Source organism: Mus pahari, chromosome 10 (genome assembly GCF_900095145.1).
Source record: "Mus pahari chromosome 10, PAHARI_EIJ_v1.1, whole genome shotgun sequence".
NCBI lineage: Eukaryota > Metazoa > Chordata > Mammalia > Rodentia > Muridae > Mus > Mus pahari.
In genome coordinates this window covers 15,592,936-15,599,900 of record NC_034599.1, presented here as the reverse complement: position 1 = coordinate 15,599,900, position 6,965 = coordinate 15,592,936, and positions in this window count along the sequence as shown.

The window sequence follows — 6,965 nt, the reverse complement described above, 5'->3', positions numbered from 1 at the left end:
GAAATAATGAGTGACATCCATCTGCCATAACTCACCAGGGACCAACCCTCAAGGATTGACCTTCAAGTGTGGCTCTGGCAAAAGGGTCAGGCAGCCCTCACACTGCCAGACAATTTGTCGTGCCTGTTCAATCTTGGCCAGAGATACTTGTGTTTCCTGAGTCAGCGTGTGTGGGGAGGATGGACCAGAGTCTCCATGCAAAATATCAAACAAAGGCTTTAATTCTCCTGTTGTAAGCTTCAAGTAGGGGCAGAGCCAATTTTTATCTCCTAACAAGCATTGAAAATCATTAAGAGTTTGTAATGAATCTCTCCTTAAATGAACATTTTGTGAGCGAATCCTATTAGGAAATAATTCAAAGCCCCAAAACAAGAGAGGAGGGTGAATCTGAATTTTCTCGGGAGAGACTTGAACATGCAACTTTTTGATCTGGAGTCAGATTTGCTACCACTGCACCACAAGGCCAGCCTAAGGTTGTGCAAAATGTGAGGTGAACTGCTTGCGACATCTTGTGGGTAAAGGTGTCTACATTGTAGCAGAGTAATTACAGGAAAAGCCAAAGCTTTGGGCCTGGGAGGTGTAACACTCAGGGCAGGGTGGTTCGGCACCACCACAGCCACTTTCTCTGATGGGCCTTCCCAGCCTTTTGGAAGCCGGTGGCGGTGGCGGTGTACCACCATGGTGGAAGTGCACTCAGTGCAGTGGCTGGTCACCGGCTGGGGGGGGGGACCGGTCCCCTGCCGACACCAACCCTGGCCCCACCTGCATGCCTGCCACCAGATTGAATTCTCCAGGGACTGCGTGGACTCCACCCCGTTTACCTTTTAACTGTTTCATGCCCTAAAATTAAGAAATAAGTATGAGGCGGGGGGGGGGGGAGGAGAGCCAAAAGCCCCAGTGGGAAGGCTCTTGGTGCTGGCTGTTTTGCTATGAGATCAAGAGGGAAATGCTGTTTGTGTAGATAATCAGCCTCTAGCAGGGCTTTTTTCAGCTGTACTTGACTCCCTGCCACAGTGCAGTGTAACTTATCAGTCTCTCCTGTGCAAGTTGAGACTGCCTTTTAAACAAGTTAAACTAAATCAAAGGATGGACAGCCAACAGATAAAGTTTTAACCATTTTTTTTTTTCAGCGTGAAACACAGAACATCAATCATTCAAACAACAAAACAAAAACAAACATAAATTGACAGACATATGGACATTGGTGCACCAAAGACAGACAATAGACAGAGAGGGAATAGAATTTGATGTCTCAAAGGGACCCAGATATCCTAACCAGAACTAAGAGTATCTCCATAGGAGCCAGAGAGGAAGCAGGANGTCTCCTGATTTCCTCCTGTCCCTAGGAGATCTCTGAAATAGTTTATTTTTATTTTTCCTCTCTTTTGCTAAAAGGTCCTGAACAGGGGATAAGTGCTTTTCTGAAACATTTTCTCTCTCATGTTTAAAGTCTAATTCTTTATCTCTTTTTTCTGGGAATTCTGCCAGAGAAGGGAGAGGAGGCACAGTGGTAGCTTCTGATAGTTGCTCCCTAGTGCCCTGCTTTTCTAACTTTCTTAATTACTCCTCAACTTGTCAAATTGTTTCATTTATATATTTACCATTCTTACTTCTGGGAATTGATTCTAGGACAGAAATCATATAAGGAGCATTGGGAACATAGATTTGAACCGCAAAATGAAGTTCTTTCAAGCTTTTAAAATGTAATTTATGAAATTCTGTCCGCTCAGCGGCTGCCTGGGGTGCTGCCTGCATTTGTTCTGAATCACTTTCCTCCCACTTAGCTGCCTCTTGTTCATCATTCGATTTGGGAAGGGGAAGGGCGGGTGATGTAGAATCAGCTGCCTTGGCAGAATGAGTGATTAAGGGGAAGGGCAATGCTTTGCATCTGAGCCCCCTGGAGGTCTTTCCTTTAAAGCCACCTGGGGCTGCCGGTGGGCACTGTCTCTTTAAGAGTGCTCAAGAAAGCAGAGGGAGGGGCAAGAACGTTCTCTTTCAATAAATCATTTAGAGAAAGGAACTCAGCAGAAAGCTGGGTAAACTTCCTTTGGAGATATAACACTTCCTGTAGCTCCGTGACCTGAGATGAAAGCTTGTTTCTGGCCTCCATTAAAGTGGCTACAGGCAGAACTGAATGCAAGAAAGTGGGTCCACAAGCATTTGGTTGGTAGGGAGGGAGCCTTGGCACCGGTGCTGAGGCGAGTGGCGGCCAGTCAGGATTGCAACAAGGAGCTGCTTCCTCTTCTGCAACCTCTACCTCCTCAGTGTCTAAAGCTTTGGGTGGGGGTCTTTTAAAGACAGGATTAATTGTTTAGGGCCAGAATCTTGCTGATTCCCACAAAACAGCCTTGAGGGGAGAGGGGGTAACTGGTTCTAATCGAAGAACTATATGGCTCTCAGCTACAGGCTGTAAAATCCCTGGGGTTTTCTCAACCTGGTCTCCAACACTGCCTTCTGGTCTTCACCACCTGAGACTGTGGAAAGTTGACATGCTTTCTCCCTGACCTGAAAGCTAGCCTGTTTCTCAGGACAGCTACCCTAACCATGGACACAGCAAAACAGGGACATTGGAACACAGGAAGCCCTCTATGACTAGAGACACAGGAGGCCTACTCTAATCCAGGTCACACAGCTCCACTTGCCTCCAAGAAAGCCTGCTTCAGTTGGAGACACTTGGGCCAGCTAACACCAGAGATAATCAGATGTCAGAAGGCAAGTGCAAAAACGTAAGCAATGGAAGCCAATATAATTTGCACCCAGTTCTCCTACCACAGAAAGCCCTGACTATCCTAACATACATGTAAAACAAGACTTTGACTTCAATAAGAGTAAATTCTGAAGAAAATGAAAACAAACCAACATGATACTGGAAACAAACCAAAAAAACAAACAAACAAAAAAAACCCCTCATAGGTTAAATAAAAGGTTTAGTGGAAAACCTTACCAATAGAATCAATCAATCAATCAATCAATCACTAAAACCCCATTGACTGGGAGGAGGCTACTTAGGCTGCACTTCCCCTAGACTTCCTCACTGTCTTACTAAACCTTACCCTAACCTTAGTCCTTTTATGTGCCCCTGCCTCCAAAAGGAGCATAGACTCCCTGTTCTACTAGAGTCTTCCCAGACTGACAGATTGGGAGAATTCCAGGGAGGCTGCCTGCCTGCCAAACTCTCCCACTGTCTAACAAATTTGCCATCTTCCCACCATATCCCCAAGTCCTATGCCCTCCTAGTTGCCTTTCTCCAGCTTCCAACTGAGATAGAAACTCCTCACACTACCAGAGACCACAATGGATTAGGAGAATCCCAGGCCACACAGACCAGAAGACCACAGAGGAAATAGAAACTAAGGAACAAAGATCCCATCCAATAAAACATACTCAAAAATTTATACCTAGACTTCTAATTAACCCAAACAAGAAGTCTAGAAGCCAGTGTAAAAACAAAAGAACCAGCAATGAAAGCATAATTTTACCACCAGAACCCAACCATCCTGCTACAGAAAGCCCTGAATGTTCCATATACAACAGAGCACAAGAAAAAGACATTAAAACCAACTTTATGAAGATGATTGATTACTTTTCTTCAGGATGTGTAAAAATTTTAACTCCTGATCCTGGATTTCTACCTCACTTTGGCCATTTAGTTCCCTGATAAAAAAAATCCACAGAACCTTTAAAATTTATTTTTATTTATTCTTTAATCTTTTTTTTTAATAGTCCTAACTTTATTTTCCTCCTGGTCCACCCTCAAACTGTTCCACATTCAACACCCGCCCCTCCCCCCAGTCTCCAAGAGGATATCCCCACCCCACCCCCACTCCACCAGACCACCCCTCTCCCTGGGGCCCCAAGTCTTTAGAGAGTTTTGTACATCTTTTCTGAGTCCAGACTCCACAGTCATCTGCTGTATATGTGTCGGGGCCTCATATCAGCTGGCGTATGCTGCCTGGTTGGTGGCTCAGTGTCTGAGAGGTCCAGGTTAGTTGAGACCGCTGGTCTTCCTATAGGATCACCCTCCTCCTCAGCTTCTTTGAGCTGTTCCATAATTAAACCACAGAGGTCACCAGCTTCTGTCCATTTCTTGGGTGTAAATATCTGCATCTGACTCGTGCAGCTGCTTGTTGGGCCTTTCAGAGGGCAGTCATCATAGCCCCTGTTAGTAAACACACTATAGTGTCAGTAATAGAGTTAAGTATTGGCGCCTTCCCCTAAGCTGGATCTCAATTTAGGCCTATCACTGGACCTCCTTTTCCTCAGGCTTTTCCCCATTTTTGTTCCTGCAGTTCTCTTAGACAGTAACAATTCTGGATTCGAGTTTTGACTGTTGGATGGCAATCCCATCCTTTCACTGGATGCCTTTTCTACTGGATGCCCTTTCTACTGTCTTTCTACTGGAGGTGGGCTCTGTAAGTTCTCTCTCCCCAATGTAGGGCATTTCATCTCAGGTCCTTCCCTTTGAGTTCTGAGAGTTTCTCACCTCACAGGTCTCTGGTACATTCTAGAGGGTCCCTTACCTCCTACCTCCCAGTGTTGCCTGTTTTGATTCTTTCTGCTGACCCTCAGGGCTTCAGTCCTGTTCCCTCCACCCCAATCAATACCTGATCATGTTCCCTTCTTCCCCTCCCTGGCCCCTTTCCAAACCAGGTCCTTGTATCCCTCCCTCTCTCCCTCCCTCCCTCCCCTAACTCCTGTGGTTACTTTCTTCTCCCTTCCAACTGGGACTGATGCATCCTTACTTGGATCCTTTGGCTTGTTGAACTTCTTGAGTTATATTGGTTGATTGTACCCTGGAAATTCTGCACTTTTTGGCTAATATCCATTCATTAGTGAGTACATACCATGCATATCCTTTTGGGTCTGGGTTACTGCACTCGGGATGATATTTTCTAGTTCCATCCATTTGCCTGCAAAACTCATAATGTCCTCCTTCTTAATAGCTGAATAGTATTCCATTGTGTAAATGAACCACATTTTCTGTATCCATTCTGTTGTGGGACATCTGGGATATTTGCAGCTTCTGATTATCATAAATAAGGCTGCTATAAACATAGTGGAACATGTGCACCTATGGCATGGTGGGGCATCTTTTGAGTATATACCTAAGAGTAGTATAGCTAGGTCTTCAGGTAGATCTATTTCCAATTTTCTGAGGAACCTCCAGATTGATTACCAGAGTGGTTGTACCAGTTTGTAAAACCATCATCAATGGAAGAGTGTTCCTCTTTCTCCACATTTTTGCCAACATGTGCTGTGACCTGAGATTTTAATCTTAGCCATTCTGACTGGTATAAGGCGGTATCTCAGGGTTGTTTTGATTTGCATTTCCCTGATCACCAAGGACTTTGTACATTTCTTTAGGTGCTTCTCAGCCATTTGAGAATCCTCTTTTTTGAATTTTTGTTTAGTTCTATATCTCATTTTTTGATTAGGTGGTTTGGGTTCTTGGTGGCTAGCTTCTTGAGTTCTTTATATAGTTTGGATATTAGCCCTCTATCAGGTTAGTGAAGACTTTCTCCTAATATGTAGGTTATTAATTTGTCCTATTGGCTATATTCTTTGCTTACAGGATTTTTTGAGTTTCATGAGGTCCCATTTATTCTTGATCTTAGAGGCTGAGACATTGGAGTTCTGTTTAGAAAATTTCCCATTGTGCCAATGAGTTCGAGGCTCTTTTCTATTGGATTGAGTGTACCTAGTTTTATGTTGAAGTCCTTGATCCACTTGTACTTGAGCTTTCTTCAAGGTGGCAAATACGAATCTATTTTCATTTTTCTACATACAAATTGACAGTTAGACCAGCACCATTTATTGAAGATACTTTCTTTTTTCCATTTTATATTTTTGGCTTCTTTGTCAAAGATGAAGTGTCCCTAAGTGTGTGGTTTTATTTCTCGGTCTTTAGTTCTATTCCATTGTTCAATGTGTGTGTCTCTGTAGCAATATCATTCAGTTTTAAATTTTATAGCAAGTCTTAAATAATACAGAGCTGGGAAGATATCTGCTTTCTATGTTGTTAGAATGTATTTTCCTATCAACAACCCTGAATTATTACTTACTACTTATTGTGTTTCATTTGGGCTGTCCTTCACTCCAATTGGCAAGCCTTCAGGGTGACATTTTATGACTCATCTAGCCAATGTAAACTTTTTCCTCCTGAACCTTCTTCTTCTCCTTGTGGTTCTCCTCTCACCCCAAATCCAGGAAACCTAAACCCTATCTGTGTCTTTTCTGCCCAGATATTGGATATTGGCATCTTTATTTACCAATCAGAAATAACTTGGAGGCAGGGTCACTTGAGTCGACATGCAGACTCCAGGTCTTCCACGCTGCATTTAGCATTGCAATAGACAGTAAACAAATCTCAGCAAGGAGGAAATTAATCAATCCCTTAAGAAAATTCAGGAAAAAACAATGAAACAATTGGAAGAAGTAAACAAATCCCTTAAAGAAATCCTAGAAAAACCAAACAATATTTGAAGGAAATGAACAAAACTGTTTTAAGACCTGTAAAGAAAAATAGAATCAATAAAGAAAACAGAAATTGAGTGAATTCTAGAACTGAACTATCTAGGTATCTGAACAAAAACTATGATGCAGGCATCATCAAAAGAGTATGAAAGAAAGAAGAGAGGATTTCAGGTCTTAAAGATACAATAGAAGAAATAGAAACAACAGTCAAAGAAAATGTTAAACCTAAAAGGAAAGGTTGCTGACACAAAACCTTCAGGAAATCTGTGATACTATAAAAAGAATAGCAGGTACTCGAAGGAAAACTCCCATTCAAGATTAACTATACCCACAAAAGCACAGGCAATAAATAATCTCACAAGAGCAAAACAAAAAGAAAGAAATGAGGCTTTCTCTCTCTCTCTCTCTCTCTCTCTCTCTCTCTCTCTCTCTCTCTCTCTCTCTCTCACACACACACTCTCTCTCTCTCCAAAGTATTCCTGGCGAACTTC